General features: G+C 41.3%; 1 protein-coding gene and 1 pseudogene across 1 annotated transcript in view; both read right to left on the reverse strand.

The window, feature by feature from the left end:
• SCAMP1 (secretory carrier membrane protein 1) overlaps positions 1–25,349 on the reverse strand; it is a 114,593-nt gene that overhangs the window by 59,116 nt on the left and 30,128 nt on the right. The gene's annotated exons all lie outside the window — the stretch shown is intronic.
• On the reverse strand, positions 5,077–5,397 carry LOC136403323 (protein FAM136A pseudogene; annotated as a pseudogene).

The raw sequence follows: 25,349 nt of genomic DNA on the forward strand, positions 1-25,349 counted from the left end.
GTTGCTGGCTTGAGCAAGGGGCCACTTGCTCTGCTGTAGCCTCCTGGTCAAGGCACATATGAGAAAGTAATCAACGAACAACTAAGAGACTAAGGAGCCACAACAAAGAATTGATGCTTCTCATCTCTCTCCCTTCCTGTCTGTCTGTCCCTATCGGTCCCTCTCTCTGACTCTCTCTCTATCTCTGTCACAAAAAAATAAAAATAAAAGTATGTAATAAAAATATGACTCAGGCCCTGGCCGGTTGGCTCAGCAGTAGAGCGTCAGCCTGGCGTGCGGGGGACCCGGGTTCGATTCCCGGCCAGCGCACATAGGAGAAGCGCCCATTTGCTTCTCCACCCCCCCCCCCTCCTTCCACTCTGTCTCTCTCTTCCCCTCCCGCAGCCAAGGCTCCATTGGAGCAAAGATGGCCCGGGCGCTGGCGATGGCTCCTTGGCCTCTGCCCCAGGCGCTAGAGTGGCTCTGGTCGCGGCAGAGCGACGCCCCGGAGGGGCAGAGCGTCGCCCCTGGTGGCATGCCAGGTGGATCCCGGTCAGGCGCATGCGGGAGTCTGTCTGACTGTCTCTCCCCGTTTCCAGCTTTAGAAAAAAAAAAAAAATGACTCAGCAACAGGAGACTATCAGAACTGATGAAACATCATCTTAAAAAGAATCAACTGGAATTCATAAAAATGAAAACAGTAGTAACTGAAAATTTAATAGACAAGTTAAACACCAGACTACACAAAGATGAAGAGATAATTAGAAAAATGGAAGTGGCTTTAAAGAAACTGCACAGAATGCAGCAGAGAGCGAAAAAAAACAAAAAAACACAAGAGGCTAAGAGAGATAACAGAGAAAGTCTGAAAACTTCAATAGCTCCAGAGGAAGGGAACAGAGGAAATGAGCAGAAGTCAATATTCAAACAGAATGTCAGGACACTAATTCTCAGATTCAAAACTCCAAAAGCCAAACCAAATTAAAAAAAAATAATAATACCATGTAGACAATATCATAGTGAAAGAGCAAATCCTAAGAACAAGAGGTCTTAAAAACAGCAAGAGAAAAAAGAAGACACAAACCTACATAAAGGAATGTCAATAAGATTGAGAGCTAATTTCTTAACAGCAACAAGAAAAGCCCAAACAGAATGTGCCAAACTGATGAAAGTGTCAACATAGATTTCTAAATCCCATGAAACTACATTTGAGGACCAAGGTGATAAATGATAAATATTCAAAGACTTACTACCAATAGACCCTCAAAAAAACTTCTACTTTAGGAATAAGAAAAATGATACCAGAAGGAAAATCTGAGATCCAAGAAGGAATACCTTTCTGCATCACTGGACACTTCTGAGCATATCAGACTTCCTTTTATTCTCATCAAAACTCCAGATACACAAGGAAAGTCAACCCATCTGCAAGAAAAATGAGGACACTCCAGTACAACTTAATGTACCAGAGTAAGATAAGGTCTTCTGACAACTCTGAAACTATGTCTGCTCTAGCAGACCCTGGGAAAAACCTTAAGTATTGAGAAAAGCAGAAGGTGCAGAGATGGAGACAGAGGAAAAACTTCAGGCAAGTCAGGAGCCTAAGAGGAAAGTAACCAGGGGCAGAATGAAAATCAAACTCTGGCAGAGCAAAACTATATATCCCTCTCCCTTGGTAGATGAGATTTCACCAGTTATGAAGGTTAAGGGTTTTTGTTTTTATTTTTATTTATTTGTGTGTGTGTGTGTGTGGGTGGGTGTGGGTGTGGTACGAGGAGGCAGAGACAGACTCCCCCATGCACCCCCACCAGGATCCACCAGGTAAGTCCACCAGGGGGCGATGCTCTGCCCATCTGGGGCCACTGTTCCGCTGCTCAGGAACAGAGTCATTTTAATTTTAGCACCTGAGGCGAAGGCCATGGAGCCATCCTCAATGCCTGTGGCCAACTCACTCAAACTGCTTGAGCCATGGTTGTGGGAGAGGAAAAGAGAGAGAAACAGATAGAGAAGGAGGAGGAGTACAGAAGCAGATGGTCGCATCTCCTGTGTGCCCTGACCAGGTATTGAACCAGGACTTCCACATGCTGGGCCAATGCTCTTATCACTGAGCCAACCTGCCAGGGCCATAATTTATTTTTTATTGAAGTATAATTGACATGCAACATTATAGTTAGTTTCATGTATACCATATAATGATTCAGTATTTGTATATATTACAAAATAACCACAGTAACTCTAGTTAATATCTGTCCTCATCTAGTTACAAATCTTTTTTTTGCAATGAGAACTTCTAATATAATTACTAACTACAGCCACCATACTATACATTACATGCCCATGACTTATAACTGAAGTTTGTACCTTTTGACCCATTTTGCTCACCTCTGGCAACCATCATCTGTTCGCTTCATCTATGAGCTTCATCGATTGTTTTTCAAGATTCCACATACAAGTCAGATCAAAAAAGATTTGTCTCTAACTTATTTCACTTAGCACAATGCCTTCTAGGTTCATCCAATGTTGTTACGAATGGGAAGATTTCCTTCTTTTTTATGGCTGAGTAATATTCCACTGTGTACAGTATATGTATATATATGTGTGCATATACAGACACAATTTTATCTAGTCATCCATCAATGAACGCCTAGGTTGTTTCCAATTATTTTCTATTTTAACACAAATTACCTTACTGTGTTTGCCTGTGCTGTGTGGACTTGGAGTATTCAACTAGAACCAATAAAATTATAGGAAGATACATATTTTGGCTCAATAGAATTAAGAACATTAACAATCATGGTAATACAATAGTGGGTGGACTGTTCCTACATTGGAACTCTCTACATTGGAAATTCCAAAAGTGTTTCATTATTAAATAAATGACAATAGTCAAGATCCCTTTAAGGCATGATGTACACAGTTGTCTTTCTTGTGTATAAGTAAATATATGTTCCCCTTTTTGGTTTTCTCCCATATTTTAAACACCTAATCAAGAAAATTTCTCCTTGCTTTTTCCTTCCCTTTCTCTTCCATCTGTAAACCAATAAAGTTCCTATGCATACTCAGCATCTAAAGCATGCTTCTTAATGTGTTCATACATCTTGGAATCAGAAATCCCTGGTGCTTATTAAAAATGCAGACTCTGAGCCTCACGGTGGACATACTGATTATAATCTCAAGGGATTTGTGCTTTTTACAAGCTCCCCAGGGTGATTCAGAGACACCTGGAAATCTGAGAACTCCCTTTTAAGGAAACAAAGTTTACAGCTTCTATAACCCATTGTCCTATCCTTTTCACTTAGTGGAGAGAGTCCAAAAGAAACCTAAAACTTTGTGCAACTTTCACTGACTTTATCACAGTCTCTGAGCAGACAAGAACTGGCTGTGGCTGTGCTTAACACAGATTCCCTTGTTATTAAGGATAGTGAAAATGATACATACCAATGTTAGGATCCAGACAAATAAAAATAACTTTATCAGAATATATAACCATTTTTTGAAAGAAAAATGAAACCTTATTTATTTTTCAAAACCAGACCACTAGATAAATATAGTATATCACAGTCCTAAAATAGCAAACAGACAGAGTATATAGTTGGTAAAAGACAACAATGTCCTTATCAAAATGGTAAGTTGCCAGAGCTGGGGCAGGAATACTGCATGTTGCAAAGGCCCCAGGCAAAAATGCTATCTGGCAATGAGGGGCTACCCCTTTTTTGCTCTAAAGGATCCACGGCTCCCGAAGTTGCTTACGTTTTACCTTCCTATTGCCAAATGACTGTCGCAGCAGGGCTCTGGTAGTTAGAAGGCAAAAAATACAACACTGGGTTTAGGTTTCATTCCTGAAAAACCAGGTTTTTTCTAAACCCAGTACTTTATAACATTCTTGATTAAGCAGCCAACAATTCCTCTGTCACTGTTCATTCCTGGATATTGGTATAAGGCACAATCAAAACCCCCTTTCCCTCGGAGGGAGAGTGCCACTGCAAGGCTGTCCTGTCCCTCTGCTAAGGACAGGCTTGGGGCCATCGTGGCAGCCAGTGGCATGGAAGATCTATATACCACACCAAGTGTGACATGGCCTCTCATGTTTTTGGAGCATCTCCAAGCTGAAAGATGTGTGAGAATTTTAAAAGTATATATCCTCATCTTGATGGACAGAAATGGATATCCAAAGGAAACTTTCAAAGTTCTTATCCAAACCTCTCCAAACTCCACACCTTAATCAACTTCATGTCCCTGTATATAAAACAAAACCAAGCAAAACAAGTACCCAGAAACAATTTTTCCCCTTGTAAATTAATGGCCTCATCGATTCTGTTTTAGTGTGGAGAAGAAAGGTATGGTGATGCTTCTGGTAAACAGAAGGCTGGCAACAAACAGAAACACGTCTCCTCCCGTTCTACCAGGTCAGCGGCAGGTTAGAGGGACCTGGCAGTTGCTGGTACCTCAGAGTGCTCTGGCTTAGTCTGAGAGACATGCCTGCTGCCAGAATAAGCATTTGCCACATAAAATTTAGGCTCTCAAAAACTCCCAGGTCCAACTTTTAGCACCAGTTTTCCATTTCACTTTATAGGATTAAAACATAAAAAGAACCAGTGTCCAGAGGCATGTGAACCATTCTTTAAACTCACTGCCATCCTTAATTTCTTCATTCATAAACTTTGCTTGAAAGGCCAAAATTCTGCCTGACTAGTGGTGGCACAGTGGGTAGAATGCTGACCTGGGACGCTGAGGTCTCCAGTTAAAACCCCAAGGTCACCAGCTTGAGCACAGGCTCCTCAACTTGAGCAAGGGATCGCCAGCCTGAGCGCGGGATCACTGGCTTAAGTACAGGATCATTAACATGATCCCATGGTCGCTGGCTTGAGCCCAAAGGTCTCTGGCTTGAGCAAGGGGTCACTGGCTCAGCCTGAGCCCCAGGTCAAGAAATGTACGAGAAGCAGTCAGTGCACAAATAGAGTGACGCAACTACAAGTCAATGCTTCTCACCCTCTCCCTCTCCCTTTCTCTCTAGCAAAAAGTAAAAAATAAAAGACCAAAATTCTCATTCTTCATTGTAAACAGATTCCTACCTTCATCCTCAAAGACCAATGGCAAAGACTTCTATTTCTGAATGAATGAGACAGTCTCCTTCACCTTTTTGGTAATGGTTGGATAAAGTCTATGTGGTCATCCACACTTGGTCACACAGCTCCCCAATTGTCATTTCATCTGAAGCTCTTCACTCCCTGCATCTACTGAATCTTTGGCTTTGCTGTAGCAATGCATGATACACTAGGCCAAGCAGTCCTGGAACTTCTCCATCTTGCTGGTAACCAGGGTCTGGGCTTGAGTCAGAGGCGTCTGGTAGCACTCAATGCACTCATGTACCTGCCGCATGGACGCCTGACCATCCGCACAACAGCCAGAGCTGCACCAGAACATGAGGCCCTGCATATTCCAGAAAATCCCTCTCTCCAGACTCTACCATGGGGTCTACCACCTCCTGCACCCAAAGCTACTGCAGGTCTGCTATGGCAACCCCACACTGAACAGCACCGCAATGGTGCCCACATGGACCCCACACGTGGCCCCAGACAACCATTTTAAAACAAGGCTTTCAAAAATAAGAATAACTGGGAGGAGATGCATAATAGGAGGAAAGAAGGGATATAGAAGGATGGAAATTTCCAAGCAGAGAAAGGCACATAAAGAAACAGAAACGTGCCAATACATATCATTCATAAATTTATCAAGCATTTATTCATCAACTACAATGTACCACGAACAGTTATAGGCACTTGGGATATATTAATGAAACAGGTAAACATCCCAATCTTTGTGAAGCTTACACTCTAGCAATGGGAGATAAATAATTCATATAATAAATACATTGTAGACTATCTTAAGAAAGCAAAAAAATTTTATGGAACAACAACAAAAAGAACAGGGTAAAGAGGCTGTAAGGGTGGAGTGAAGATCATTTTACAAAGATGATCAGGATGTGAAGTCAGCCTCGCAGACACTGGGGGGGGAGGTCATCTGAGCAGAGGGGAGAGTCAGTGCACAGTCAGGAGACTGCCTGGCATACAGAGGGAGACAAGAGTGTGGGATAGGAATACGTGAGAGAGAAGAGTGTAAGGAAATGAGTAACAGATAATAGCAACCAAATTATAGGCTATTTCAAGGACTCTTGGTTTTACTATGAAGAATAAAAGCTAGTAAAGAGTTCTATGCAGTACTGAACTTACCGACTTTAATGTTTTAAAGAACTCACTCTGGCTGCTAAGTGGGAAATAGACTGAAATGGGGCAAAGGTAGATGGAAGGACAGTAGTTACGAAACCACCACCACAGTATTCCAGGCAAGGATGATCACATCTTAGCCAAACCGTGCCTATAGAGATTAGGCATCAGTTTTGGATGTATTTTTAAGGGAAAGCCAATAGGACTTCCTGACAAAATGATGTGAGATATAAGGAAATGGAAATGGTGAAACAAAACCAAGACTTTGGCCTAAGCGACCAGTAGGACAGAAATAAGGAAGACTGCAAATGAGCAGGTTTATGAACAGGGGATTCAGTTCAGTTTTGACATGCTGAATTTGCAATTTCTTAGACATGTAGGTAGACATGTCTAGTAGGCAACAGAATATATGAGTCTGGTGTTCAGAGCAGTGGTCCGCTCTGGAAATGTAAATGTGGAGTCACCAGCATGTAGATGGTATTTAGAGCTGTAAGACTGGATCAGCTCACCATTTGAGTGAGCACAGAGGAGAGAGGCAAAGCCTAACTGCTGATATACTCCAATACCAGGAGTAAAGGGGAAAGAGGAGGAAAGATACCAGCAAAGGAGACTGAGAAGGAAAAACTCAAGTGCCCTGAAATCCAAATAAAGAAAGTTTCCTAAGGAAGAGATACTGATTGAAGTCAATGCTGATGATAATTAAGGTTAAGATTGAAAATTTACCACTGTATTAGGCAATTTTAATGTGACTGGCTACCTTGACAAGTGCATTTCGGTAAACTGTTGGGAGCAAAACCCTTATTAAAGTATCTTTTAGGCCTGACCAGGCGGTGGTACAGTGGATAGAGCCTCGGACTGAGATGCAGAAGACCCAGGTTTGAGACCCCGAGGTCGCCAGCTTGAATACGAGCTCATCTGGCTTGAGCAAAAAGCTCACCAGCTTGGACCCAAGGTTGCTGGCTTGAGCAAGGGGTTACTTGCTCTGCTGAAAGCCCACAGTCAAGGCACATATGAGAAAGCAATCAATGAACAACTAAGGTGTCCAACGAAAAACTGATGATTGATGCTTCTCATCTCTCTCTCCGTTCCAGGAAGGACGGGAGGGAGGGAGGGAGGGAGAGAGGGAATCTTTTAGGAGACCATTGTTTTTCAGTCCGCCAAAAATTTCGCGCTGGTCTGGGAAAGAGTTAACCACCCTGATGTTGTATGAAGAGTGTAGACCCCATGCTCTTATGTGAATTAATTTATGCTCAGGATGGTTTCTGCCTTAGCAGTCCCCAAAATAATTCTATTACCACTGGTCTCCAAGTGTAAAAAAGTTGAAAACCACTGAAGTAGACACACTCGTTAGAGAATTTCTGCAGCAATGCAGACCACAGAAAGTTTTCAGGGAAGGAATGCCAGAAATGGATAGAAAGGAAAATTAGGTAAAGATAAAGTCTTGTTACAGAGTTACAGTAACTAAGGCAGTGTGGTAATGGCATAAGAATAATAATGCATATCAACACAATAAAACAAGAGGGTCCAAAAATAAACCCTTACATGTATCATCAATTGATTTGCACCAAGATATTCCAATGAGGTAAAACAGTCTTTTCAACAAATGGTGCTGGAACAAGTAGATATTCACATGCAAAAGAATGAATTTGGACACCTATCTCATACCATACATGAAAATTAACTCAAAATCAATCATAAACCTAAATGTAAGAACTAAAACTATACAACTTGTAGAAGAAAACACAGGAGTAAGTCTTTATGGCCTTGTGTTGGGCAATGGTTCCTCAGACGTAACACCAAAAACATAAGCAATCAAAGAAAAAATAGACAAATTTAACATCAAAATTTAAAACTTATGTGCATCAAAAGACACTACCAGACCCTGGCTGGCTGGCTCTGTGGATAGAGAATCAACCCAGCATATAAACATCCTGGGTTCTACTCCCGGTCAAGGCACACAAGAGAAGCAACCATCTGCTTTTCTCCCCCTCACTCACCCATTCTCTCTCTCTTCCTCTCCTGCAATCAGTGGCTCCATTGGTTTGAGCTTGGCCCTGGGTGCTGAGGATAGCTTACTAAAAATTGCTCAGTTGTGAGCATCAGACCCAGATGGGGGTTGCCGGGTGGATACCGGTCAGGGTACTTGCAGGAGTCTTTCTCACTATCACCCCTCCTGTCACTTAGAAAAAAACAAAACACTACCAAGAAAGTGTAAAGCTATCCCACAGAATGGAAGAAAATATCTGCAAATCACTTGGCAAGAGACATGTGCCCAAAATCTATACTCTTAAAATTCAATATTAAAAAAATAACCTGAGTCCTCTCTCTCTTTTTCTTGGTGAGTCTAGTTTAAAGGTTCATCAATCTTGTTTACCTTTTCAAGGAACCAGCTCCTAGTTTCATTGATCTTCTGTATTGTTTCTTTAGTCTCTTTGTCATTTATTTCTGCTCTGATCTTTATTATTTCCTTCCTTCCTACTACACTTAGGCTTTACTTGCTGTTCTTTTTCTAGTTCTTTTAGATGCAGGGTCAAGTTGTTTATTTGAGCTTTTTCTAACTTCTTAAAGTGTGCCTGTAGTGCTATGAACTTCCCTCTCAGTACTGCTTTTGCTGTGTCCCATAAATTTTGAGTTGTATGCTCATAATCATTCGTTTCTAGGAATTTTTTTATTTCTTCTTTGATCTAATTCTTAATCCATTCGTTATTTAACAACCTGCTATTTAGTTTCCATGTGTTTGAGAATTTTTGAGCTTTTCTGTTGTGGTTGATTTCTAGTTTCATGCCATTGTGATCAGAGAAAGTGCTTGATATGATTTCAATCCTCTTAAATTTGTTGAGACCACTTTTGTGCCCTAACGTGGTCAATCGTAGAGAATGTACCATGAGCCTTGAAAAGAATGTATATTCTGCTGCTTTAGGGTGAAAGGTTCTGTAGATATATATTACATCGAGTTGATCTAGTGTGTCCTTTAAGTCTGCTGTTTCTTTGTTAATTTTCTTTCTTGAGGAACTATCTAGTGATGTTAGTGGGGTATTAAACTCCCCTACTATTATAGTGTTGCTGTTGATCTCGCTCTTTATATCCATCAAAGTCTGCTTTATATATTTAGGTGCTCCTATATTAGGTGCGTAGATATTTATAATAGTTATATCTTCCTGTTGGATTGCTCCCTTTATCATTATGTAGTGGCCTTCTTTTTTTTTTTTTAAATTCTTATTTTATTTATTCATTTTTTTAGAGAGGAGAGAGAGGGAGAGAGAGACAGAGAGAGACAGAGAGAGAAGGGGGAGGAGCTGGAAGCATCAACTCCCATATGTGCCTTGACCAGGCAAGCCCAGGGTTTTGAATCGGTGATCTCAGCATTTCCAGGTCGACGCTTTATCCACTGCGCCACCACAGGTCGGGCAGTAGTGGCCTTCTTTATCTCTTACTATATTCTTTGTTTTAAAGTCCTTTTTGTCTGAGATAAGTATTGCTACCCCAGCTTTTTTTTCATTTCCATTTGCATGAAATGTTTTTTTCCATCCTTTTACCTTCAACCTATGTGCATCTTTTGTTTTAAGGTGTGTCTCTTGTAGACAGCATATGTACGGGTCCTGTTTTCTTATCCATGCAGCTACCCTATGTCTTTTGATTGGATCATTTAATCCATTTACATTTAAGGTTATTATTGATATGTAGTTGTTTATTGCCATTTTATTCTTTAAAGCTGTATTCCTCTTTTGCTATATTCTTTTCCTACTTTGATCTGTTTACACCATGCCCCTTAACATTTCCTGCAGCATTGGTTTGGTTGTAATGAATTACTTGAGGGTTTTTTTTTGTCTGGGAAACTTTTTATTTCTCCTTCAATTTTAAATGATAGCCTTGCTGGACAACTGATACTTGACAAAGGAGGTAAGGGCATACAATGGAGTAAAAACAGCCTCTTCAACAAATGGTGTTGGGAAAATTGGACAGCAACCTGCAAAATAATGAAACTAGACCATCAACTTACACCATACACAAGAATAAACTCAAAATGGGTAAAAGACTTAAATGTGACTCGTGAATCCATAAAAATCCTAGAAGAAAACATAGACAGTAAGCTCTCCGACATCTCTCGCAGCGATATATTTGCTGATATATCTCCACGGGCAAAGGAAATAAAAGACAGGATAAACAAATGGGACTATATCAAACTAAAAAGCTTTTGCACAGCCAAAGACAATAAGAACAGAATAAAAAGACAAACTACACAATGGGAGAACATATTTGACAGTACATCTGATAAAGGGTTAATAACCAAAATTTATAAAGAACTTGTAAATCTCAACATCAGGAAGACAAATAATCCAATCAAAAAATGGGCAAAAGAAATGAATAGACACTTCTCCAAAGAGGATATACAGATGGCCAATAGGCATATGAAAAAATGCTCAACATCACTAATCATTAGAGAAATGCAAATTAAAACCACAATGAGATATCACCTCACACCAGTCAGAATGGCGCTCATCAACAAAACAACACAGAATAAGTGCTGGCGAGGATGTGGAGAAAAGGGAACCCTCCTACACTGCTGGTGGGAATGCAGACTGGTGCAGCCTCTGTGGAAAACAGTATGGAGATACCTCAAAAAATTGAAAATCGAACTGCCTTTTGACCCAGCCATCCCACTTTTAGGAATATACCCCAAGAACACCATAGAATGGTTCCAGAAGGAGAAATGCACCCCCATGTTTATAGCAGCATTGTTCACAATAGTGAAGATCTGGAAACAGCCCAAATGTCCGTCAGAGGACAAGTGGATTAAAAGGCTTTGGTACATATACACTATGCTATGGAATACTACTCAGCCATAAGAAATGATGACATCGGATCATTTACAATAACATGGATGGACCTTGATAACATCATACGGAGTGAAAAAAGTAAATCAGAAAAAACTAAGAACTATATGAACCCATGCATAGATGGGACATAAAAATGACACTCAGAGACATGGACAAGAATGTGATGGTAACAAGGAGTGGGGTGGAGGGGTGGGGAGGGGGCGAGGAAAGAGAAGGAGGGGGTAGGGGGAGAGTAGGGGCACAAAGAAAACCAGATAGAAGGTGATGGAGACTAATTGACTTTGTGTGAGGGGTATGCAGCATAATCAAAGGTCAAAATAATTTGGAGATGTTTTCTCAGAACATATGTACCCTGATTTATCAATGTCACTGCATTAAAATTAATAAAAATAAGATTTAAAAAAAGTTTAAAAAAAATAACCTGATTTAAAAATGGACAAAGGGCCTGACCAGGTGGTGGCGCAGAGGATAGAGCGTCGGACTGGGATGCGGAAGGACCCAGGTTCGAGACCCCGAGGTCGCCAGCTTGAGCGCGGGCTCATCTGGCTTGAGCAGAGAGCTCACCAGCTTAGACCCAAGGTCGCTGGCTCCAGCAGGGGGTTACTCGGTCTGCTGAAGGCCCGCGGTCAAGGCACATGTGAGAAAGCAATCAATGAACAACTAAGAAGTCGCAACTCGCAACGAGAAACTGATGATTGATGCTTCTCATCTCTCTCCGTTCCTGTCTGTCTGTCCCTATTTCTGCCTCTGTAAAAAAAAAAAAAATGGACAAAGGATCTGGACATTTCTCCAAAGACAACACACAAATGTCAAATAAACATATTAAAATTTTTTCAATATCATTAGCCATTACAGAAATACAAATCAAAAGCACAAGGAGCTATCAAATCATATCCACAAGAATAGCTATACAACAGTAACAAATGTTGACAAGGATGTGGAAAAATTGGAACCCTTATACTGTACACTGCGGATGTGAATGTAAACTGGTACAGCTGCTTGAGAAAAGTGTGGTAGCACCACCAAATATTAAACATAGTGTTATATGACCCTGCAATTCCACTCCTAGATATATATCCAAGAGAAATGAAAACGTATGTCCACACAGAATGTTCATAATAGCCAAACACTGAAAAAAAATGTAATGCCTATCAACTGATGGATAAGTAGAAAGTGGTATAAAAAAAATAAAAAGAAATGGCCTGACCAGGTAGTAGTGCAATAGATAGAGCACTTACCTGGGATGCTGAGTTCCCAGGTTCAAAACTCTGCGGTCACTGTTTGAGCGCAGGGTCAGCAGCCGGAGCATGGGGTCATCAAAATGATCCCATGGTCTCTGGCTTGAGCAAGCCAGTCAAGGCACATATGAGAAGCAATCAAGAAACAACTAAAGTAACAGAACTATGAGATGATGCTTCTCATCTCTCTCCCTTTCTGTTTGTCTCTGACTAAAAATAAAAAATATTCAATAAATAAAAAATTAAGTACTTACTGATACATGCTACAACACAGAACTCTGAAAACATCATGCTAAGTGATAAAAAAAGCAGACACAAAAGACCACATATCATAGGATTACATTTATATGATATGTCCAGAATAAGCAAATCTATAGAGACAGAAAGTAAATTAGTAGTTGCCTAAAGCTAAACAGTAAAGGGGAGTGTGAATGACTGCTAAAAAATGCAGAGTTTCTTTTGGAGTGGGAGGAACAAAAATATTCTAAAACTAGAATTTGACAATGCTTATGCAACTCTATGATGACTAAAAAACACTGAATTGTACACTTTAAATGAGTATATATTAAGTATATTTCCCAAAAAGCTGCAAAAATAACTGAATATATTTTCGTGATTTTTTTGCTAAGATGGAGGAAAACACGTTTTTATAAGAATGACCCAGTAGAAAGTGAAAAAAACTAAGGATGTAGGAGGGGGCAATTTAGCAAAGTTCTTAAGGTGAGAGGGTATAGAATTTAGTGCACAAACAGAGAGAATGGCTTTAGACAGAAGCACCGATAGTTCATGTCTAAATAACAGTCAAGAAAGCAAAGTACGTCGGCCTAGCGTGCGGAGGACCCGGGTTCGATTCCCGGCCAGGGCACACAGGAGAAGCGCCCATTTGCTTCTCCACCCCTCCGCTGCGCCTTCCTCTCTGTCTCTCTCTTCCCCTCCCGCAGCCAAGGCTCCATTGGAGCAAAGATGGCCCGGGCGCTGGGGATGGCTCTGTGGCCTCTGCCCCAGGCGCTAGAGTGGCTCTGGTCGCAACATGGCGACGCCCAGGATGGGCAGAGCATCGCCCCCTGGTGGGCAGAGCGTCACCCCTGGTGGGTGTGCCGGGTGGATCCCGGTCGGGCACATGCGGGAGTCTGTCTGACTGTCTCTCCCCGTTTCCAGCTTCAGAAAAATGCAAAAAGAAAAAAAAAAAAAAAAAAAAGAAAGCAAAGTATATGTGTACAAATGCTGGTAGACAGAAGTGATCATGGATGTCTATGGATGTTCTCTACTGACTGCTTTAATTTTCTCAGCAATATATGCAAGGATATCAATTGAGAGTGAGGAGAGGGAAGAGATTTAAAGATGAGGAGAAGGAAAAAAAAGTAGACAATTAAATGACTAGAATATTCAGTACAATTCAGAGCTTGTCATGAACTTAAAGTGAGACCCTTAGGACAGTTTCTCCAACCGTATTTGGCTGCTAACAGTATGGACAGAGGATATAGTTGTATTTAACCAGCACTTGTGTTTAGCCAAGGGACTATGTCAAAGGAATGGGGAGAGGGAAAAGCAAGGCTGTTGAGGGTTCATGCAAGGGAGTGATTATAATGACTGAATGTGAAATTTAAGCTGAGAGAAGACAAAGTGAATAAAGGACAGTGACCTAGGTAGGATCAAAAAATTAGAAGGCATGGTAGAGTTTAAAGATGTGTTGAAATTGAAGAACTACAGGGATGACTAAAAAAATACATGGCGTTAAAATTATAGAATAGTCACTACAATGACCAGGGGAGTGAATGACTTGAGATAACATGGAAGGCAAAAATCAGTGGAAGAGCTTGACCTGTGGTGGCGCAATGGATAAAGCATCAACCTGGAACACTGAGGTCGCCGGTTCAAAACCCTGGGTTTGCCTGGTCAAGGCACATATGGGAGTTAATGCTTCCCACTCCTCCCCTCTTCTCTCTCTCTCTCTCTCTCTCTCTCTCTCTCTCTCTCCTCCCTCTCTATAAATGAATAATAATAAAAAAACCAATGGAAGAAATGAGGTCAAGGTACTGAGAGTCAGAATGTTGGGAATACCATCACTAAGAATTCAAAATCAGAATAGTCTTAGAGCAATGGCGAATCAATAAGTAAAATTAAGAAAGCTTTAGAAAGAGAAATAGGAGTTATTTCTACAGGAGTCAGTAGATGATAGCCACAAAGAGTGGTGGTCCCAAATATAATCTAATGACATGAAATTCAAAGGTGGAGATTTTTTAGATAGAAAAAAAGAAAGTATGTCCAGAAGCAGCAATGAGAAATAAGATATCAACCTTTTTTTTTTTTTGAGAGAAACAGGAAGGGAGAAGGGTAAGACAGGGTGAGAAGCATCAACTTGTAGTTGCTTTCACTTTACTGTGCATTGATTGCTTCCAAGAGAAGGAGGGAGGGAGTGAGAAGCATCAACTCGTTGCTGCTGTCACTTTAGTTGTACACTGAGCTTCTCAAATGTGCCTTGACTGGGGCCAAGCCAGTGTCCCCTTGCTCAAGAGAGTGACCTTAGGCTTTTCATACTAGCAACCTTTGGGCTCAAGCTGGTGAGCTTTTGGGATCATGTGGACAATTCCCCTGCTCAAGCCAACAATCCTGCACTGATGAGCCCACACTCAAAGTCAGTCAGTGGCCACGGGGTTTTGAACCAATGACCTCAGCGTTCCAAGTTGATGCTTTATACGCTGCGGCACCACTAGTCAGGCCCACCCACCTTCGTGCCCAGCTGTCTAAGAACTGTGAGAGAAAAAGCAGCTAGTTTTTGAGAAGGATGCAAGGTAAAAGAGTCTCCATAAAGTGGTCAGTTTATGAGGACATAAACAGAGCAAAAGACAAAACATTCATAGAAAAGGATAAGGATGTACAGGATTTTGATGAAAATGGACTGTGACTTCCACAGAGCATAATGGAAAGATTCAGAAATTAAGGAAATAGAAGGGAACAGAATAAGAATGTGCAGTGCATCATGAGGATTAAAATCCAGGACATGAAAAGTACCCTGGGAGTCTGGGGCTTCTTATAGAGACTGACATAAACAGGAATAAAAGGCGTAATAAGGTTAGTACTGATAAACTTAGACAAGTGTGTGGGCAAGAAGGGACAGGAGCTCTGGGCGCTCTACTCCGACCCTTTGAAATGGGTGTGAAGAGATATGGAGTAACATATTCTTATTTCAGGGCAGTGTACAGACCCTTAAATGACCTCAATGATGCTCTCCTTCTGATGTCACATCTTTATAGAATACCCTCTCCTTTAATACACGCAGACCCAATGCTTGTTGCTAACCAACAAAATGTGGTATAAATAATGGGATGTCATTCTCTTATGTTACATTATGTAAGACTTCATCTTAGCAACCTAGAGTGAGAAACACTCTGCAGACAATGAAATAAGTGACCATGTTGGAGAAGGCCATGTGCGAAGGAACTGTGGATGGCATCTATGAACTGAGGGCAGTCACCAGCTGACAGTCAGCAAAGACAGGGCCCTCAGTCTTATAATCAAAAGGATATTAATTCTGTCAATAACCTGAATAAGCCTGGAAGCAGCTTCTTCCCCAATAAAGCCTCTAGATGAGAATACAGCCCAGATAATATCTTGATCAAGCCTTGTAAAACCCTGAGTAAATGACCCAGTTAAGCTGTGCCCAGATTTCTGATCCACAGAAATGGTGAAATAATAAATATTTTTTCAAGCTGCTAAGTTTGTAGTAATTCATTACATGACAATAGAAAATTAATATATCTAGTATGAGAGGTTCATCTTGATCCACTGAAAGAGGTGAGAATGATCTTGGGAAGCCAGGCATTATGAACAAACACAGTCTCTCTTGACTCCATTCAATGACCAATAAAAGGTCTAGGGGTGGTGGTCTCAACAGGGTTGGGTGTTAGTCAGTAGATGACTTAAGCTGAAGCAAATGGCACATCAGAGGATAACACTAAAAACACAGCAGAGGGGTAAATAAATACTTGAGGACTCTACTTTCTGCTATTTTTCTGTAAACCTAAAACTGCTCTAAAAATAGCACATTAAAAAATTTTTTAAGACAATCTGAGGTCAAATCATGTAGAGCCCCATATCGCCACACTACTAAATAGGCAATGCATAATCAATATATAATTTCTATCAAATGTAGACCTACGAAGACTTCTACTTTCGGAAAATAATCTAGTCACAGTGCAAAAAAAAAAAAAAGTAAGTAGAAAGGCCACTGTACTATTTCAAAGGAGTACCTGAACTAGCACAGTTTAGAGGGAATGAAGAGAACAGACAAGTACTATCTTCTGGAAATATAAGTGACAGGATGTGGCAACTGATTAGGTGTAAAAAAAAAAAATCAAAACAAAAAAGTTGTTTGAGCCAAAAGGACGCAGGTATTTCTAGCCAATAACACTAAGAGGATACAGGGCAACAGCTTCCATTAATTGAGATTAGAAACAAAGAAGATTGGTTTCAGAAAGGAGAGATAATAAGCTCCAAGAAAAACAAGACTTAGGCCACCAAAGAGGAAGGGAAAGATAAAAAAAGAAATACACAAGAAAAAAAATGAAGGCAGGCATAGAGGCACAGAAAATACTTTTTACAGTGTCAAAGATAGGCAAACTATTAAATACAATTATGTAGGTAAACTACTAAATACAATTTCTATCCATTTTCCATTCTGCCTCCATTTTTACACATTTAAAGAAAAAAGAAATGTCTAAAGCGCTTAGACGGATTGCCTCGAGTTACCGACTAATCAGTGGCAGAGTCTACATTAGAATCCAGTTCTTATGACTCTATTTTATGTACTGAATCATCTTATACCAGGGGTCGGGAACCTTTTTGGCTGAGAGAGCCATGAACGCCACATATTTTAAAATGTAATTCCATGAGAGCCATACAATATGTTTAACACTAAATACAAATAAATGTGTGCATTTTATGTAAGACCAACACTTTTAAAGTAAAATAAGACTCAATTCTTTTTAATAACATTGTGTGCTGTTGCTAACCAATGATGAATAAAGTACTTCTTACCATTAATGCGACTTCTGGTGCTGCATGGTTTTGCTGATGGCTTTGTAGTCTGGTTGATACGTGGTGAGGTTAAGCTTCATGCAGGCGTTGAGACTTCCATCCGTTAAATGTGATCGTAGGTTGGTCTTAACGTTCTTTTGATGTGAGAAAGACTGCTCATATGCATACGTAGAGCCAAACATGGTCAGTACAGCAACACTCACACGCTGCAGTGTGTAGTATGTGACGGGAAGTGCGTTCCAAGTTTTGACAATCAGCTTGTCTGCGGGTTGAAGTTTTTTCATTTCTCCCCACTTGTGTTTGCTCGCCAACTCTGCTTGCTGTCGTGCAAGTTTTTCCAAATCTTCATTCAGTGACTTGAACTTATTCACCCACATGTCTGAGGCCTTCAGGTCAGCAGCTTGTAGCTCAAAATCTCTGACAGAGACACCGGAGATGTAACTCAGGTCGGCGCTGTCCACTGCACACTCGTGTGGATGGGTGATGAACTTAAAAAGACGAGCGCGCAGAGGCCTTGGTATCTCCTGCTACCCTGATAATGCATTGTGCAGACCCAATTACTTGGAAATCAGATAATCCTGTATGGGTAGACCAATGGCCCCTTTCTCAGGAGAAACTTAGGGCAGCTGCTAGATTAGTATTAGTACAAGAGCAGCTACAGCGTGGGCACATTGAACCATCTAATAGCCCATGGAATACACTTCCATATTTTGATCTTGTTCCTTCCTTGATTATCAAAGGGCATAGGCGACCCTTACAGCTTATAGGTTTTGAGCCTCAAAATTATTGTTGTTCCTTTTTTCAAAGGATCAACAACAAATGGCTCTAGGAAACTTCCACTAAATGGCAAATCGCTTTTGCAAATCAATGGACAACTTTATACTGAAACAGTCAACTTAAAATCAGCTCAAAGACTAGAATTGGCCCTGGACAGTTGGCTCGGCGGTAAAGCGTCGGCCTGGCGTGCGAGGGACCCAGGTTCGATTCCCAGCCAGGGCACATAGGAGAAGCGCCCATCTGCTTCTCCACCCCACCCTCCTTGCTCTCTGTCTCTCTCTTCCCCTCCCGCAGCCAAGGCTCCACTGGAGCAAAGATGACTCGGGCGCTGGGGATGGCTCCTTGGCCTCTGCCCCAGGCGCTAGAGTGGCTCTGGTTGCGGCAGAGCGACGCCCCGGAGGGGCAGAGCATCGTCCCCTGGTGGGCAGAGCGTCGCCCCTGGTGGGCGTGCCGGGTGGATCTGGGTCGGGCGCATGCGGGAGTCTGTCTGACTGTCTCTCCCCGTTTCCAGCTTCAGAAAAATACAAAAAAAAAAAAGACTAGAATTATATGCCATTATCATGGCTTTTCAGCATTTGCCATATCCCTCCTTTAATCTATATACAGACAGCAAATATTTGCTATGGTTGTTTCCACTATAAAGTCTGCTGTCTTAGGGACAACTGCTGATGAACTATTTCAGCAGTTCCTCCTTCTTCAAAGACTTGTATGTCAACATAGAGCTCCATGTTTCATAGGACATACTCGAGCTTACTCCATGCTCCCTGGAGCTTTAGAACAAGGGAATGCCCTTGTTGATCAAGCTATCCAAAAGGAAATTACTTGGAGCAACCATGACAGATCGAGCAATTCAGTCTCATACTATTCATCACCAGAACGCTGCAGCCCTGTGTAAACAGTTTCAACTTTCTTGGGAAGCAGCATGGCAGATTGGTAAATCCTGTCTAAGGTGTCCTACTCTACAATCTGTCCCTTCATTTGGAGTTAACCCTCAAGGACTCCTACCAGGACAACTTTGGCAAACGGATGTTACTCATATACCTTCATTTGGCAAACAGTCCTATGTCCACGTTACAGTGGATACTTATTCTGGATTTATAGTAACCTCTGCCAGAACAGGAGAGGCTGCTAAGCATGTTATAGCTCATTGTCTGTATGCATTTTTCTATTATTGGATTTCCTAAACAGGTTAAAATGGACAATGCTCCTGCATATGTAGCAAAAGCATTTACTGTATTTTGTCAAACCTTTCGAATTATGGGTATTTCTTACAATCTTTTAAGTCAAGGTATTATTGAAGTGTACCCAGCAAATATTTTAAGGTCAATTTAAAAAAAATTTAAAAGGGGGGAGTCATATCCTGGAACTCCTATGGGTCAACCATATCATGCTTTTTACTTAAAAAATTTTTAATTTCTTTTGAACGCTGATGAACAGGAGACCCAAATTTTTTTCTCCTGCAAACGTCTACCTTCTTTTATTTGATCCAGCTAATAACACTGTTTTGTCTGTTTCCAAATAGCTCCAGATATATAGAAAAGGTTTATATAGGCGGATGGGGATCCTCAAACCCCTCAGCAAGATCTTCTGAGCATGACTTTTAAGGCACCAAGAGGCAGAAAAAGCCCAACAGAGATCAGGTGAACTACCAGCTTTTAGGATATGCCCTTAAAGGCTCCAACGCCCCAAAGGGGTCTCATAGGATGCCATCTGGGTCCTGCTTCAATACTGAAAAGGAAGGTCATTGAGCTAACGCCTGCCAGGCTTACATGCCTCTGCTGTGAGGAAACAGGGACACGGGAAGGTAGGCTTCCCCCTCGCTCCTCTAAGGGAAGGTTCAGTCTCTTCCAGCCCTGCTCCAGCCACCTATGACCTAACCTTGCCCAGAATGCTGGGGTTTGCCACTGAAGGCTGAAGGTGCCCAGGGCCATCGGCCCCATCTATGACACTGTGGACGAGCCTAGGGTATTTCTTCCAAGAAGCAGGAAAACTGATCTCATTTGCACAAGGGCCACTTAACTATGTCTTGCCTGAATAGTCAGGTTTTTTATTCTTCCCTCTGTTGTGGGTGTTCACAGTCCTATTTTCTGCTGCTTTGTTTAATATATAGTGCTTCCTTTATTCCTCCTACCTCAATGCCCCACTCATATTTCAGGCTGGGACCTACTCCTTATTTAGAGCTCTCTCTCCCCTTTTTGCCAATTTCTATTATGAATTTACCTTTGCCACCCAGCTTAGTGTATCCCAAGATTCTCTTTACCACGCCAAGTTGCAGAGCTCCAGGGAAAAGCACCCTGGTCTCATCTCTCCAGGCAGGGGAGAACACAGAAGCTCCATCTCCACACATGCTGCAGATGGCTTTTCCAGTCTACCTGAATCATTACCAGCTAGAAGCAGCGGTCATTGGGACTTGGACATGAGCTGCAAAATATAGAATTATGACAACAATTCCAGTGCCATGCGGACTTTTCCTGGATATGGACTTTTTCTGGACTCCTGCTCCTTGGGACAGCTCCTAATGGACTGAACTGGGGTTGGGTTGCATTTGCAGGGATCTGGAATGGTGTTGGTGCCAACTTGGACTTGGTGAACATGTTAAGGACACTACTCTTTTATGGATTGTTGTTGTATTGGCCAAGAGTTTGCTTACAGGCTCTAATCACTGTAAAAAAAAAAAATAGAAGACCGGATAAAGAAGATGTGGTACATATACACTATGGAATACTACTCAGCCATAAGAAATGATGACATCGGGTCATTCACAACAAAATGGTAAAATCTTGATAACATTATATGGAGTGAACTATGTAAATCAGAAAAAAAACAAGAACTGCATGACTCCATACATTGGTGGGACATAAAAACGAGACTAAGAAACATGGACAAGAGTGTAGTGGTTACGGGAGGGGGGGGGCGCGGAGGTAGGGAAGGAGGGAGAGGGGAAAGGGTAGAGGGAGGGGCACAAAGAAAACTAGATAGAAGGTGATGGAGGACAATCTGACTTTGGGTGATGGGTATGCAACATAATTGAAGGACAAGATAACCTGGACATGTTTTCTTTGAATATATGTACCCTGATTTATTGATGTCACCCCATTAAGATTAATAAAAATTTATTTATAAAAAAAAAAAGACGAGTGCATTCAAGAAATTCTCCAAAGCGCACTTTGAATGACTGCAGGAGATTAGATGTGAAGCCCGCTAGCTGCTGGAGATCAAGATGTTGAGCAGGGTCACTTGCTGTGCATGCATCTTTAAACTCTCCCAGTTTTTCAAAGTGTAGTAAACGACCTGTTTCAATGTTGGCGATGAAGAGTTCCAGCTTGTTTTCAAATGCAAACACTGCTTGTTGAAGGGATAAGACTGTATTTCCAACGCCTTGCATTTTCACATGGAGCTGTTTCAGATGTTCAGTCATGTCCACGAGATAGTAGAACTTCAGGAGCCACTCAGTGTTAGCTAACTCAGGATGCTCGACGTTTTTCATTTCAAGAAAAGTCCGGATTTCACTCAGACAAGCCGCGAACTGCTGAGCACCTTCTCTCTTGACAACCAACGCACACTGCTGTGCAGAAGCAGACCAGGATAATTATTCCCAACTTCATCCAGCAGTTTTAAACTGGAGATTATTTAAAGCTCGGGCAACAGTAAAGTTGACCACCCGAATGACCAGCGACATCACCTCACCAAGCTGCTCGCCACACATCTGAGCACAAAGCACCTCCTGATGTAGGATGCAGTGAAAACTTAGGATGGGTCTCTTTTCATGTCCACGAAGAAGCGCTACGAATCCTCTGTTTTTCCCCACCATGCACGGAGCACCATCAGTACACACCATAATCAGTTTATCCATCGGTAGATTTTTTTCTTTAGCGAACTCAGTGAAAGACTTGAATAAATTCTCCCCTCTTGTTGTCTCTTTCATAGGCAAAACAGCAAGACTTTCCTCATGTAGTGTGTCACCGACAGCATACCTTGCAATCACGCTGAACTGGGATAAATGGCTTACGTCTGTTGATTCATCCAAAGCGAGAGAAAAGAATGGCGCTGCATTTATGTCCTTCACTTGTGTTGCCTCAATTTGATTTGCCATCATGCTGGTATGATCGTGAACAGTTTTTGCCGACAGAGGCATGTCTTTTTTTTTTTTAGAGACAGAGAGAGAGTCAGAGAGAAGGACAGACAGGGACAGACAGACAGGAACAGAGAGAGATGAGAAGCATCAATCAGTTTTTCATTGAGCGTTGCAACACCCTAGTCGTTCATCGACTGCTTTCTTTTTTTTTTCTTCTTTTTTTTTTTTGTATTTTTCTGAAGCTGGAAACGGGGAGAGACAGTCAGACAGACTCCCGCATGCGCCCGACCAGGATCCACCCGGCACACCCACCAGGGGGCGATGCTCTGCCCCTCCGGGGCGTCGCTCTGTTGCGACCAGAGCCACTCTAGCGCCTGGGGCAGAGGCCAAGGAGCCATCCCCAGCGCCCAGGCCATCTTTGCTCCAATGGAGCCTCGCTGCGGGAGGGGAAGAGAGAGACAGAGAGGAAGGAGAGGGGGAGGGGTGGAGAAGCAGATGGGCGCTTCTGTGTACCCTGGCCGGGAATTGAACCCAGGACTTCTGCACGCCAGGCCGACGCTCTACCACTGAGCCAACCAGCCAGGGCCTAGAGGCATGTCTTTTATTCATTTGATTATCTTGTCTTTATCCAAAAAGTCATCAAAAAGTTCATTGGCAACATCAAACATGAATGTTTTGGAAAATTCCCCATCTGTGACTGGCTTTCCATTTCTCACAATTGCTAAAGCACCAGCAAAGCTAGCCGAATTCCAGTCACCTTGTTGGGTCCAAACATGGAGTTGCTGCTGACTAGCTTGCACTCTGCACAGTAGCTCTTGACATGCTTTCTTCCTGCTGTCCTCCGCTGGATATTTCGATGCAAATGTAGTATGGCGTGTGTCGAAGTGCCGCTTTATATAAATATTTGACCATTTCATCGATGCAATTTTATCTTTGCATATTAGACATACTGCAGAACCTGCTCTCTCCACAAAGGCGAATTCCTCTGTCCATTCCTGCTGAAAAGTACAATACTCCTCTTTTTTACTTTTAGCCATCTTCTTCGATGAAAGGGTTTCTGCAATTAGCTAGCTAACTACTTGATTAAAAGGAGGGAAGTTTACTTCCTGACCTCACAGCGACCCATGTTCGTTACACATTATCCAATAAAAATTTGGTGTATTCCTGGAAAACAGTTGTGATTGGCTCCAGCCACCCACAACCATTAACATGAGCAGTAGGAAATGAATGGATTGTAATACATGAGAATGTTTTATATTTTTAACATTTTTTTTATTAAAGATTTGTCTGCCAGCCAGATGCAGCCATCAAAAGAGCCACATCTGGCTCGCGAGCCATAGGTTCCCAACCCCTGCAGTAGCCTATCCCTAAGAAAATCAGCATGACATCAAACCAAGGCCCTGAGAAATGTCACTAAGGATTTGCATCAGTAGCGCCACACTTGCCCACACACATAGATGTCCCTATCCCTGTACTTCAGTACCCAGAAGACACCATCTCCAAAGCCATGAATGCCATCACCAGGGGCTGAAACTAGTGAATAATCAAACTACAGTATTCATTTTCAACTGTTACCTAAGTTAAAAGAGAAATATCCTCCATAATTCACACTGATTCCCAAGGTTGAACCAATTCTAGTAATTTATACATTAAATTTTAAAGAACAGGTAGGGGAACCTACCCACCATGCTCAGTGTAAGTTCAATGGGAAAATGCATTTTAGTTCAAAAAATATATATTATATCATAACTCAAGACTGCCCTCAATTTTTATAACACATCTAGCCTTCTGATATATTGCCAGCATACTGACATAGTTTATATTGTGAAAACTCCTTTCTCTGAATGTATAATTACAGAGTGAATTAATATATAAATTAAAATTATTAAAATATTTAATTGTTGCCTTCCTTCAATACACTAAAGTGTCCATTCATACAGAAAACCAAACATAAAAGAAAATCTAATCTTAAAAAGAAGAAAAGAAAAAGTCAGAAATTTTCTATACACTCACCCTGCTGAAGGATCTTCCTAGCTGACCTCAAATAGCTCACCACACTTTTAAGCAACAACGAAGCTTCATTTTGACTATGAAAACCACCAATTATATTCAGACCACCACTAAAATAATATTTGGATTAAATTCTAATATATCACTTAAATCAATTATCCAAGTGCATCTAATCTGTTTTGAAAAATAGTCATGGTCATACAAGGGAAAAAAAAGACAAATTTCTGAAATCACACATAAAGGAAACAAATACATTTTTAATTTTTTTTTTTTATTATTATTTCAACTGTGCTTTTCACCATATAGAAAGTTCGGTGGAAAATACACAAGTGCTCTCATAATAACTTTCCTGGTTCTGGCATTGTATCAGTGTTTCATTGTAAAAATGGCCTGTCATTATTTCTTGCTTACGTACCTACTTAAACCTTTCCTTTCTTAACTATAAAATCTCAACATTTGACCATAATTTACATTTTTACATTTTGTTTTTCCTGGATATATTAGGTGAGAAAATATTCAGTGTTCATATAGCGGGACTATATCTTCTATTTCTTAGGCATCTATCTCTAAAGACAGTACGGGGGTTCTCAGGTATTGACAGTCTCAACAGATATTTCGTGTTTACGGTGCTCACTCACATAAAAACTTAAAATAATTGAGATGTGAGTGTTTCAGTTTACGCTGTTAGCATCATACTTTCTTTTATACTCATTTTTGTCATTTTTTGTTACTACAGTATAGTGTACAGTATATTTGTCCTTTTCCTTTTTCTGTGATTTCGTTGTGTTTTTATGCTCTAGATTATGATTTTACAACTGTGTTAGGATAGGTGGGTGACATAGCCTAGAGCAGGGGTCTCAAACTCAACTCAGCATGTGGGCCACAGAGCAAGATCATAGCCATTCGGCGGGCCGCACTAGGTCTACAAAAGGCAACTGTTACGCAACACTTTTCTCACTGCAGTTGAAAACAAAAAAAAATCAGTACAAGCACAACCCGGGCCACATGCAGCCCGCGAGTTTGAGACCCCTGGCCTAGAGTGTGTTTCAACATACACCAAAAATTTGGGTTACATTACTGTCATAGGAACGGAGCTGTGTTGTAACCCAAGGACCCCCATATTAGCAAAATGGAAAAGGCAAAAGTTTTACAAAAAACAGAAGAGTTTATAAACCAG

Source organism: Saccopteryx leptura, chromosome 4 (assembly GCF_036850995.1).
Source record: "Saccopteryx leptura isolate mSacLep1 chromosome 4, mSacLep1_pri_phased_curated, whole genome shotgun sequence".
NCBI classification, from domain to species: domain Eukaryota; kingdom Metazoa; phylum Chordata; class Mammalia; order Chiroptera; family Emballonuridae; genus Saccopteryx; species Saccopteryx leptura.